The sequence below is a fragment of the Mixophyes fleayi genome, chromosome 5, assembly GCF_038048845.1.
Source record: "Mixophyes fleayi isolate aMixFle1 chromosome 5, aMixFle1.hap1, whole genome shotgun sequence".
Classification (NCBI taxonomy): domain Eukaryota; kingdom Metazoa; phylum Chordata; class Amphibia; order Anura; family Limnodynastidae; genus Mixophyes; species Mixophyes fleayi.
The window spans coordinates 176,837,950-176,850,765 of record NC_134406.1 but is presented as its reverse complement, the minus strand read 5'-3'; the positions used below and the strand labels follow the sequence as shown (position 1 = coordinate 176,850,765).

The 12,816-nt window shown below is 40.6% G+C and overlaps 1 protein-coding gene across 1 annotated transcript in view; it reads right to left on the bottom strand.

Moving 5' to 3' along the window:
• HIVEP1 (HIVEP zinc finger 1) overlaps positions 1-12,017 on the bottom strand; it is a 182,190-nt gene extending 170,173 nt beyond the window's left edge. Inside the window, exon 1 of the mRNA XM_075213076.1 lies at positions 11,759-12,017. The gene's annotated coding sequence lies outside the window, so the exon portion shown is untranslated. The remainder of the gene's footprint in view (positions 1-11,758) is intronic.
• Between the last annotated feature and the right edge of the window lie 799 nt (positions 12,018-12,816).

The window sequence follows — 12,816 nt, the reverse complement described above, 5'->3', positions numbered from 1 at the left end:
ATTAGTGTGAATAGTGTTATTGAGGATAAGGTCACCTCTAAAAAAAAAAAAAAAAAAAAAAGAAAAGGGTTTTCAAAAAGCATCTAAAGATTTGAAGGCTGTGGGAAAGTCCGATTGAGCGTGGTAGGGAATTCCATAAGTGGAGAGCAGCACAGGAGAAGTCTTGTAGGCGGGAGTGAGAGGTGGTTACCAGAGACAAGACAAGGCAAAGGTCAGAGGTAGATCTAAGAGGGCGGGAGGGAGAGTATTTTGATATAAGATTAGAGATGTATGCAGGGGTAGTGTTGTTGAGGGCTTTGTAGGCAAGGGTGAGTAATTAGAATTTGATTCTGGAGGGCACCAGGAGCCAGTGTAGGGATTTGCAAAGTAGTGCAGCAGGATGTGGAGTGGTGAGAGAGGAAGATCAGTCTTGCATCAGCATTTAGGATGGATTGAAGTGTGGATATATGGGTGTCAGGAAAGCAGGAGGTTGCAATAGTCACGATGGGAGATAATGAGAGAATGGTGAAAAGTTTTGGTAGTATGATGAGCAAGAAAAGGGCATATTTTGGAGAGGGTCTTGATGTGAGGAATAAAGCAGAGGGCGGAGTCAAGTGTGACACAAAGGCAGCAGGCTTGGGAAACTGAGGAAATTGTGGTGTTATTGACAGTAAGGGAGATTTGAGGGCAGGTGGTTACTCTGGCAGGAGGGAAGATAATAAGCTCTGTTTTGGACATGTTGAGCTTTAGGTAGCCTTGGGACATCCATGTGGAGATAGCAGAAAGAAAGTTGGTTACACAAAATAGTACAGAAAGAGGTCGGGGGAGGAGATATAGATTTGGGTGTTATCAGCGTAGAGGTGGTATTGAAGGCCGAATGAGCGAATTAGTGCCCCACGAGCAGAGGTGTAAAATGAAAAAAGTAAAGGGCCAAGAACAGAGCCTTGTGGGACCCCAACAGATAGTGGGAATGGAGGGGAGGATGTGCCAGAGGTAGAAACACTAAAGGAGCGGTTCGATAGGTAGGAAGTGAACAAGAAAAGAACTGTGTCACGAAGGCCAATGGTCGAGTAGGAGAAGAGGGCGATCAACAATATCAAAAGTAGCAGAGAGGTCCAGGAGAACGAGTATGGAGAAATTACCATTAAACTTTGCAGTAAGTAGATCATTGGTCACTTTTGTGAGAGCAGTTTCAGTAGAATGTTGGGGGCGGAAGCCTGTTTGCAGTCGAGAATGGAATGAAAGGAAAGAATTGAGAGACAGGTGTTTTTACACTAATCGCTCAATTAGTTTGGAGGCAAAGGGGAGGAGAGAAATAAGGCAGTAGTTGGAGACAGAGGCTGGATCGAGAGATGGTTTCTTTAGAGTAGGTGAGATGAGCGCATGCTTAAAGGAGAATGGAAATGTGCTAATGAAAAGAGACAGGTTGAAGAAGTGAGTTAGAGGTAGGCATGCAGTGGAGGAGGGGGAGCGTAGCAGTTAAAACATTACAAAATAAAAACAATATATTTATTAGGATGTTTTCAATGTCTACTGTGCATAACATTCATTTTTACAGTTGTTACTGATTGCATACTCCTGTTATAGCATGCATACACAGCCATCATCATTAGTAAGCAGCACTTAAACCAGACTTGTACTTGGAGGAAGAAATACAAATTTCTGCACATAGCTATTGTAAACATGATTAAGTTATATGAATTACTTGGAGAGATACATTGGGCCCGAGTCATTAAGGCACGCATACTGAACGCATCGGGCCCGAGTCATTAAGGCACGCATACTGAACGCATCGGGCCCGAGTCATTAAGGCACGCATACTAAACGCATCGGGCCCGAGTCATTAAGGCACGCATACTGAACGCATCGGGCCCGAGTCATTAAGGCACGCATACTGAACGCATCGGGCCCGAGTCATTAAGGCACGCATACTGAACGCATCGGGCCCGAGTCATTAAGGCACGCATACTGAACGCATCGGGCCCGAGTCATTAAGGCACGCATACTGAACCCATCGGGCCCGAGTCATTAAGGCACGCATACTGAACGCATCGGGGCCGAGTCATTAAGGCACGCATACTGAACGCATTGGGCCCGAGTCATTAAGGCACGCATACTGAACGCATCGGGGCCGAGTCATTAAGGCACGCATACTGAACGCATTGGGCCCGAATCATTAAGGCACGCATACTGAACGCATCGGGGCCGAGTCATTAAGGCACGCATACTGAACGCATTGGCCCCGAGTCATTAAGGAAAGTAAGGCAAGAAAAAGGAGTAAATGTTCTCTGGGACAAACCATGTTACAATGGAAGGGGTGCAAATTAATTTATTTTGCACATAAGATAAATACTGGCTGTTTTTTCATCTAGCATACAAATACTTGATAGCTTTATTTTTACACTGAAATTTAAAGTTGAACTAGGACATGCCCTACCCCAACTATAAATATGTGCCTACATTTTAAGTTTAACTTCCCCCTCCAATGCAACATGGTTTTGTCCAGATTCAAAGTTACTCCTTTTTTTATGCTTTGCTTGATGACTCCGGTCCATCGTGCGTTTGTTTTAAACCACAAGCAAATCGGCTCAACATACTCTCAAAGTCAAGGAACGGACCTGAAGATACGCGAGGTGATGACTACAGGTGTAGGTCTGCTCTGCTCTACTAGAACGGACACTGCAGGATACGTGCAATGCCTACGTAAAACATAAAATTTCAAAAGAATGTCGATAAAAAAAAAAAAAAATATTAAGCAATTAATGTTACCTGTCAATAAATATAAGTATTTATGATTATACATGGGAATGTTTTAAAAAATTGTTTTGTTTTTTTTGAAATATATATTTTTTTCCTTTGGAAAAACATTAGGCTGTCATTAATGTCTACTGTACATAAAATACATTTTTACAGTTGCACCTAGCAAACACGTTGTCACATACATACATACATATTCAGCCATCAGCACCAGTATTCGGAACTTAAACTAGCCTCCCAGTTGGAGCAAAAGATATGGCAGAAAATCAGTGTACTTCTGTGTGCGATTGAGTTTGATTTGGACGTGGCTGCAAGGGAACGCCCTTACTGTATATTGCCTATGTGAATCTGCCCAATCCCCACCCCGTTCACTCCCCTAAATCGTTGACTGTAATAAGAGTCTTCACTCTGTGGTTCTAAGCATGCACAGTGTATATTGTGCTGATGATACGCACACATTCGCAGGATATGCTCCTGAATGACTCAGGATCATTATCTCTATACTTTCCTTATGGGGCTAGTTTCACTGGTTATAAATTTGTATAGAGATCTCCACAAACATGGATTATTAAAACAATTGATTTTAATGTATTCTTCCCTTAGGGAATGTGACTGCACTTAGTGGGTTCTCCAATCTATTACCATCCGTGGTCTGGGAAACAAACTATAGTTCCCATAAATTGTAAGCTTGTGAGCAGGGCCTTCTTACCTCTCTGTATGTCTGCATTACTCAGTATTGTTTTATTACGGTGTGCGGAATTTGTTGGCCCTATATAAATAAATGTTGATGATGATAGTTGACTGTCCACTTGTGACATCAGGCATCTCTGAATAAACAAACCAAACTAGCCAACAAAAAACAGGCTTCAGAAGTATACTTGAACATACAATAACTCCTTGTTTACTTAAACACAGTGACTTGCTGGTAGCAATGTTCTAAAACAACTCATATTTTTTGGATGTGATCATGGCCACATTTATAAATTATTTTCCTAAATATCCTGATTAGGCCATAATCATGGCACGCTACTTTATTTCAGTGAAATTGTTTACTGGCAGTCAGTAGTTTTAAAGGTTCCCTAAAAACATTACTTTTCAAAAACCATGGTTTAAATTCCTGTATAGTTCGGTAGCTAACTCATCAACAATTTTCAGCATTTGGCAGCGTTCCTACGTGCAAAGCTTTTTCAAAGTATCTTCCTATATTGTTAGTGTGCATATCTGTGTGTCTGCTTTGTCTCCCTAAGCATTTGCTTTTCAGAAAGTGCTATGCTGCATTCCAAATGGAAAGCGAAAAGGAATATATCACTGCTGGCTTGGGATATATTGATTTCTATGCCATGCTGCACTTACATATTGTCCATGTCAACATGAATGAATTATGTGCCATCGTAATAACTGTTTGAAAAGACCCTTGTCTGGGTGAATCCATATTATATATAGAGCAGGTGCATATGCTAGCACTTTCTAAATAAATTAAAATAGTTCCACATTTGCAAATAAAAGGAAAACTAAGGTACTGAGACCATAATATATATTTTTATTTGTAAATGAATTTCCCAAGTACAATAAAGTTTGTTTTTACAGTTTTAATAAGAAAATATTCCTATGCTTTGGAACTTGTTCCCAACTGCATTCTAAACTATAGGTTCTTTATCAAAATTACTGAGTTGATCTCAAGCCTACCTTTGTTGCTTGAACCAGACTCTTGCGGAAGTACAGTGGACTCCACAAAGAGCAACTACGAATCAATACAATCTTCAGACAAACCATTAAACTGAACACGTTTGTAACAATGTCTACAAGATGCTACCTTGTATGTAGAAGCATAAACTATAATAAAACAACACTTTTTTTTCACAGGCATGTCTTTTTAAATACATTTAGTAATGTTACATTATCAAGAAATATTAAATAATATTAATATTGGGAAGCCATTTCCAGTAGCACATATATTTGACATGTTTTGAAAGGACATTTAAAGTTTTGCAAAATAGCTTGCTTCAGAGAAAAGTAAAATTGCATGCAAGGTTGTCCATATTAGTGACCTTGCTCTGTAATGACACCAAATCTAGAAGCATTGTGTTTGTGCTGGGGGAGGTGGGGAAACGACTGCATTTGCAGTCTGACACTATGAAAGCTTTTGGCAGGGATTCAGTCATGTGATTCGGTGGTGGTGGGGGCTGTCAGGGGATCTGTCTGGCCCTGCCCACTGTCTATTAAGCTTTCGGAGATGTCATTGGGCATCCCCCTCCCCTCTGTGCACTCCTAGCATTGCTTCCCCTAACCTGACGCTCTGAACTGAGGGGCCTATAGAGGGGGGATTTCAAGGGTCACGCAATTCATGTTTTTGTTTGAAATAAGGTTACATTTTCTGAAGAATAATGATCCCAACACAAATATTTATAAGTCTTTTGAGTCTATACCGTTAAGTGGAAACAATTTGCAAAAGAAATTGCATGTCCATGGCAGAGGGTTTTTTTTTTATCTCTTATTCAGCAACACATTTAAACAAACTAGAAGGCATTTGTGACTCATATCAATAAGAATTAGGAACATGAATGCAAACCTCTGCTTTCTAGCAAAAACTGGCATCAATTAGAGATGTTTCTGGATTCTAGGAATAGTCCCGGCTATTAGATGACCCTGGATAGATATACGCAGGCCCAAACTGTCCTAACAACAATTTTACTATTAACAATAGTCTCCACAATGAGTGGGGCTTATTCAGTGGCTGCCTGTATCATCATCAATATCTATTTATATAGCGCCAACATATTCCGCAGCGCTCTGCAATGGGGAACAAACACAGTAATAAACATCACTAGGTAAATGAGAGGTAAGAAGGTCCTGCTCTGAATGACACTTAGCATGAATTAACTGCCCCAGACAACACTATGGGGCATATTCAATTAGCTTTCCGGTTCGCGGGATCGCGCCGGAACGGGCTGCGAAGTCAATCCGCGGTACCGCAATAACGTGGATTTTCGTTCGCAGCCCATAGGGTTGCGTACGAAAATCCGCGTTATTGCGGTACCGTATTACCGGCAATACTGCGCAGGTTTTCTCGGTAACGCGCGTTGCCGCGAACCGGAAAGCTAATTGAATATGCCCCTATATTTTACGAATGAAATGCATTTTACTAACATGGGAAATTATTATATATCGTTAAGTTGTAAGGATCAAGCTGATGTTAAGCTTAACAAAACATGAGGATACTGTAAGAAGACTGAGGTATTACTATAGTACTACAGTAATGAGGGCAGTGCAATCACCTAGGGTGCAAGCCCGAAGAGGTGCAACTGCTGCCCACTATATGTCTAAGCTATAGAAAATAGAGGGGTAGGGAAAAGGGGCAGAAGAGATCAGGGGGGGGGGGGGGGGAGGAGGGAGGAAGAGGGGGCTGAAGAGAACAGAGGGGGGCTGAGAGATGAGAGAGGGGAAAGGGGCTGAATGAAGTGAACAGAGGCGACAGAGGGAGGGAGAAGGGGCTGAAGAGAACAGGGTGGGGGGGCAGAGGGAGGGATAAGGGGCTGAAGAGAACAGAGGGGGACAGAGGCAGGGCACTTGTAACGGGCTAGACACATCCCCACCATAGGATGTCTCCCACCAAGATGCAGGAGGGGGAGGGACCAGAGTTCTCTCTTGCCCAAGGCACTACAATGTCTAGTGAGAGCTCTGCTAAGTACTCAGACCTTTTAACACGGATAGCCCAAAAAATAATGTAAGTGAATGGACCTGTACACAACACAAACAAAATTTCTGACAAACTTTAATGGGGACTAAGTACACAATACTGCAGAAATGCTTTAAAATAAAAAGCATGGAACGCTCTGTTAAAGTTGAGTAAAAGGTTTTGTCTTTTTTTTTTTAAAAAAAAAGCATGTGCAGCAGGGTAAAGGAGCCAGAAGGGGAGATGGTGTTTAACAGGTTGAAAGCCATGCATTCAGAGGTGCATGTGTCATTATTAGGTGTAGTGATCTTACCTTTCCCATCACTCCATTAGAAATTTAATATAGTTTCTAATTATGGCTTCGCCAAAAAGTCATATTTAAAAAGAAAATACAGTACTTAAAATTACAAATAGATAGAAGATACACCATCATAAAATCTTCACAATAGTAATTTGTCTACTTCCAAAGAGTGATGACTATATCTATTGTAGAATACAGAACAACGTAAATTCTGTATGAAGAGGGCTTTTAATATCTAAGGCAGCTAATGGAAGAAGCAGCACAGAGTAGTGATGTGAGGCTTCTGATGAATTGGTACAGGAAGACTGTGGATTCAAACGGGCCTATGTAAGAAACAAAGTTCATGCATACAACCTTTTCTGCACACATACATTGTTGTGCAGAATCTGTAAATAGAATACCACAATATCTGGATATAGAATCTAATTTTATACGTGAACAACTGGGATACGGAATGATTTCGCAACACATGTGGATGGTCAAATTGCATTGATCTGTTTGGCACCTGAAAAGCATGACTGCCTTGCTGTATGGCTGGCTACATTGTTGTACGGTGACCCCACAAACTCGACAATGGAGGTCATCATTCTACCTATTTTGTTAACCATACAAATATGCATTGGAAAGATTGTACCCATTATTCATCATTTTAAAATAAATGCCTCCAAGTACAAGGCCTTACTCTCAAGACCAATAGCGAAGAACACAAAAAAAATGCATATCTTCTCCTACAAATAGCAACCAGCTCTGTGCTGACAATCACAAGGGCTCTTCTCAGCTTGCCCTGCTTCAGGTGGGGAGTCAGAGTAATGGAAGTGCCAACTCTGTACCATACCGTAGGCAAAGGTTTACCTTCTGACTCAACTTTTTCCACCAACTGTTAGTTGATTTTTAAACAGAATTAGTTACTAGGTCCAACCAATCACATACAAGGGATTGCGCTCCAAATATGAGTGGCAACATTTGCACAAGAAAAATGTGGGAAAATGTTAATGTTTCACCTAAACTTTATATAAAGCAATACTCATTAAAGTAAAACATATAATAGACTAGGGGGTATATTTACTAAACTGCAGGAGATGTTGCCTATAGCAACCAATCAGATGTTAGCTGTCATTTTATAGAATGTACTAAATAAATGATAGCTGGAATCTGATTGGTTGCTATAGGCAACATCTCCACTTTTTCCAACCCACAGTTCAGTAAATATACCCCTAGTTCTTTTCTCCAGCAAGGACATAATGAAAAAAACATTTTGTGCTTTAATTGAGTAAAATTGTCAAGATGGCTATCAAGCAAACACAATACCACTTACAAAAATGCACCATGATAACTTGAAACAATTGTATGTTGCGTTATGTGTGCATTCTTTATCATATGGGAATCAAGTACTGTAAGTGACCAGTGTTAGGAAGGCATTGTTGGGACTCAGAGAGCTTAAAGGAGTCATATGTCCAAAAACTAATTAGTATCAATCAAGTGCTGCTGTTGATGATACATTTCAACCTAAACTAACAAGGTAAAATGTATAAAAAGATATTTCATCAACACTGCACTGGCATAAATAGTCAAAATTACAAGTAAATTAGGATAGTTTACAAGCAATGCAAATAAGACAGTTGCCAACTGCCTGTAATTTCCAAAGACAGATCCATGATTCCAAGGTTTGCCCCTGGAAATGTCTTTCCCTGAAAATATCCTCACTTTCAAATATTTCAATCACTACAATCGCTATTTGTTTTTATTTAATGGAGCTTCTACGTTAATATTTATTAAAGCAAAAAAAATAGAATACATAACAGTAGAGTATAACAATGATTAGTAAACATGATTGGAGCTGCAGCGCATGAAGATCCACTTAGACTGTACGGTGTGGACAATGCTTACATGAACTTTCCCACTAGCAAGTGTCCCAAGAACTTATTTTCAAATGTTGGCAACTATGCATACGGTGTAATGAGCTGTGGTGTGCACAGGGGTCAGAGAAGCCGGACATCATCACTAGTTGCTAGGAGACAAGTGGATAGTTACGTGGAAGCCTTTTCTCCCCAAGGATGTGGACAGTATGGTCAACACTGATGTGCTTTTCTTAAACCTGAGCCACTTCTATTCCATTTCCTGGAAAAGCATTTCACGCCAGAGTTGAGATGTATATTTCCATAAGGGCAAAGGCACATTAGTAATTTTGCCATGACTTTTCTGTGCTTTGTTAAGGTACACAAGGGGGGCATGGACCAACCATATGTTAGTACTGTTATTACGGTAGTTAGAACGCCGGCTTTTTGCTCGCAGCTCCCTGGGCTATGAAAAATAAAGCTGGGTTAAACTTACCGTAATAACGGTAATAGTTTTAACGGTGCTGTACTTTGGGGGGGTATTGAATTCCCCCCAATGCATTGTTTTTCATGTTTTATGCTGTGAATAAAATGGTTATCCTATTAACATGCTCTTAATGTTAATCTACTGATTAACATGTACAACATTCTTACACCCCAGCTAGACTGGATTTAAGGGGGTCATGTTTCCGGTGGTGCTCCACAGAAGCCATTTGACATGGTTCCAAAGCAAACGTCCATTAAAAAATAGCAACTAATATAAACGGTATGTTACCGAATGCAGTAGGAGCCTGCTTAAAGTAGGGTTTCTGTATAAGCAAGCCCTCAAGAATGGCAGGGCATTAGTTATTGTTAGCTGGCATGTGTCACACAAATGATTTTACAATGCCAAAGCGACTGTGCGACCTGAAATAGGTTCCTTAGCACTTCTAGAAAAAAAAAAATGTTACAGATTGAATTTTGCTAACCCTTTTTTCCCCCTAGCAGGAAAACTTGTACAAGAGTTCTGTGGTCCTTCTTACAGCACTGGCCAAAAAACAGGACTGTGTAACACTGCAGGGGTGAGGTGGGAGAGGAGAGGGTGATCAGGAGTACCACTCAGAAGCTGCAATCAAGGAATCTTCTGATTGGCTATTCCTCTGAAACCCCCTTGCACAGCAATGTACCATTTCTAAATCACAAAAATGGCAAAGTCCCTGTAAAACAGCTGCTGAGCAGACACCAGGGTCCGACTAGGGTAAGGAGCAAATTTGCAAAATGTATTGAAGTAGGTGGTAGTATAGCTTTAATTAAAAAGAATCAAATAAATAAGAAAAAAAAAAAAAAAAAAGGAGTATATATATATTTATAAAAATGAATAAAAAATTTGACAGATCCCCTCCCCCACTAATTCCCCAGCACAAGTCTTTGTCACCCACATACAAAAATGAATGAATGTGAAACAGACTGTTGTTCCAAACTTAAAAATGGCAACAATCCCCTAAATTCTGTACAGCCTCTACTGGCCATCTAGCCCCTGACTCCCACCTATGAGCAATCAAATCATACCGTATGTCAAAAAATAATTTAAAATTAAACTATGTTCCTGTTCTTACAACACTGTCAATTGTTGTCTAAAAGTACAAATATTTATACCCAGGAGAGCAAACGCGTTATACTTTTGGGGGAATTTTTCTGGGGATGCTCTAATTTTGTGAAAACATAACACTGGGAATCAATGTGAAACGTGTAGGGTGTTTCCATAAATTTTTTGGTGTTTCTTTTTTCATATCCAGAAAACAAGTTGTTAGCCCCCCAATAAAGCAATTTCTAGCTCCTGGAAATCAATATAAAATTCACTCATGTAGATTACAAAATTAAATAAAAACATTTTATGAAATAAAAAAGTTTCATGGGGAAACTGGCATATGCAATAGTAACATGGGGCAGATTCAATTAGCCGCAATATTCCTCAGAACATCGTGTTGCGCACTTTTACCGTAATAACGATGAAAATATCCGCTCATTTTTCCCTGCATCTCTATAGGGAACGAGGAAAAATGAGCGGATATTTCTGCAAAAATATCGTCCGGAAAGTGACTCTTGAATGGGTCAGAGACACTTTGCAGCTAACTGAATCTGCCCCTAAATCTGATCATTAAAGAACAAGTACCCTAAGGGGGTTAAGGATGTTCCCATATACAGGTGTCCCTTCTATAAACTGATTCCTATACACGTTGCATCGCTGTACCACTTTTCCAATACAGTCACACCAGTTGTCAGCAGATAAATTTAGACTGGTCAAACAATACAATAAGTGGCCTTTCTAAAACCCTTTTGTGAATAAAATAATATGCAAGTATGGTGTTCAGTGGCTATTTATAAAGGAGGATGTGTAGGAAATGTTAAATTTGAAGTCTCAGCACAGGAAAAAAAAAAGGCATTGGTTCTCCTGAAAGGAGCTTATCAGGTGCAATATTTATAAAAAAAACATTAAGTACAAATTGCCAAAAAAAAGCTGGATCAGTTCCTGCGCCAGGTCACATCTGGTGCAGAACAAGCGCAAGTTACCATTTGGTGGATATTTCTACCAAAACAAAACAAACGGTCAGCAGTTTAAATAAATGAAAATAATTATTGCACACTTGCAAAGAATCTGTTTTTTTGCACAATATTTCCGTGAGACAATTTTTACCAATGTTTCAAAATTTTCACTAAAAAAATAAAAAGTACATTATAATACGTCATCTACTTCTGTTAGATCAGCATTACCAAATTATCCCTTTGTCATTTGTTTTTAATGCAAAATTCAGAAAAGTAATAGATTCCGTTTTAGAGATGGGTGAAACTATAATGTAGTTACAACAACAAAAATCTCACAAGCAAGAAAAAAAAAAAAGTTACTTTTTTCCTGTCACTGCAGAAAGTCCCTGTGTGGAGACGTATGTCGGAAATCCCTTTATTGGGCACAGACTCTCGTGTGCCCTCCCTCACAGCCCTGCTACACATCCTCATTAGGGCAGCCGGAGATCCCGGAGGTTCCTCTCTGACCATGTACCCTCTAATGCTGCGCTCTGTCCTTGCACTATTAGTACCAGCAACCCTAATGTCTAACACCCCGCGGGCCACAACACACACCGCTGGTGGAGAGCACGCTGCTTCTGGTGGGGCACAGAAAGGGTTACATTACCGTTTTGGAGTTTAAGGGAAAAAAAAACAATCCAACATACTCACCAGAAGTTGCATGGTCTCTTAGGACAGACCCTCATAGGGTGGACGGGAAGGAACTATGGGGGCCCCCTCCCCTTTTTCTACAAACTTGAATATGTCCGGGGCTAGGGGCAGGAAATGCAAGCTGAAAAAAGTCTGCTAAACATTCCCCTCTGTGCCTCAGTTCCCGACTAGCGGTTACGGTGTATCCTTTTCATTGGGTTTTCTCTGTTTCATTATTTGTTTTTAATGGTTAGTGAGAGGAGGGATCAGTGGCTGATGACTGCTGCTGAGGGATTCATGGGGTGGAGCAAGGGGCAGGATCACCCGGCCGCATCACAGGTTCAATGTGCACTGACTGCTAAGGAATCCCCTCACCACGTTGCTACAATACAGTGGGATATTAAACATACTTTCTGGGTGGGTTCTCCTTAGTGAGACACTTTATCACATTATTACTAAATGTATATGGAGAATTGAACAGTCATGTTTGTCTTTTAAATACAGCACTGCTTTTAGTCAGTATTAAACTCATACTTACCAGCAAGACATTCCTGATTTTAATATGATGTTCAGGCAGTCAGGCATTTTACCCCAACAACTGGAATGTTGAAAGGTATGTCCTGTGCAACACTATAAGGGTGTTCAGCAAGGCCTGGGTCTTTTGGAGCGGAGGGGGCTTTCATCATCATCACCATTTATTTAAATAGCGACCCTAATTCCGCATCGCAGTACAGAGAACTCACATCAGTCCCTGCCCCACTGGGGCTTACAGTCTAAATTCCCTAACACACACACACAGATTAGGGTCAATTTATTAGCAGCCAATTAACCTACCAGTATGTTTTTGGAGTGTGGGAGGAAACCGGAGCACCCGGAGAAAACCCACGCAAACACGGGGAGAACATACAGACTCCTCACAGATAAGGCCATGGTTGGGATTTGAACTCATGACCCCAGTGTTGAAGTGCTAACCACTTAGCCACCGTGCTGCCCCACCTAGCGTTGCAAAAGCACTAGAAACACTCCGAAGAATGTGTCACTCTGCTCAAAGTGATGTGACAAGTACCCCTTTTGTGTAG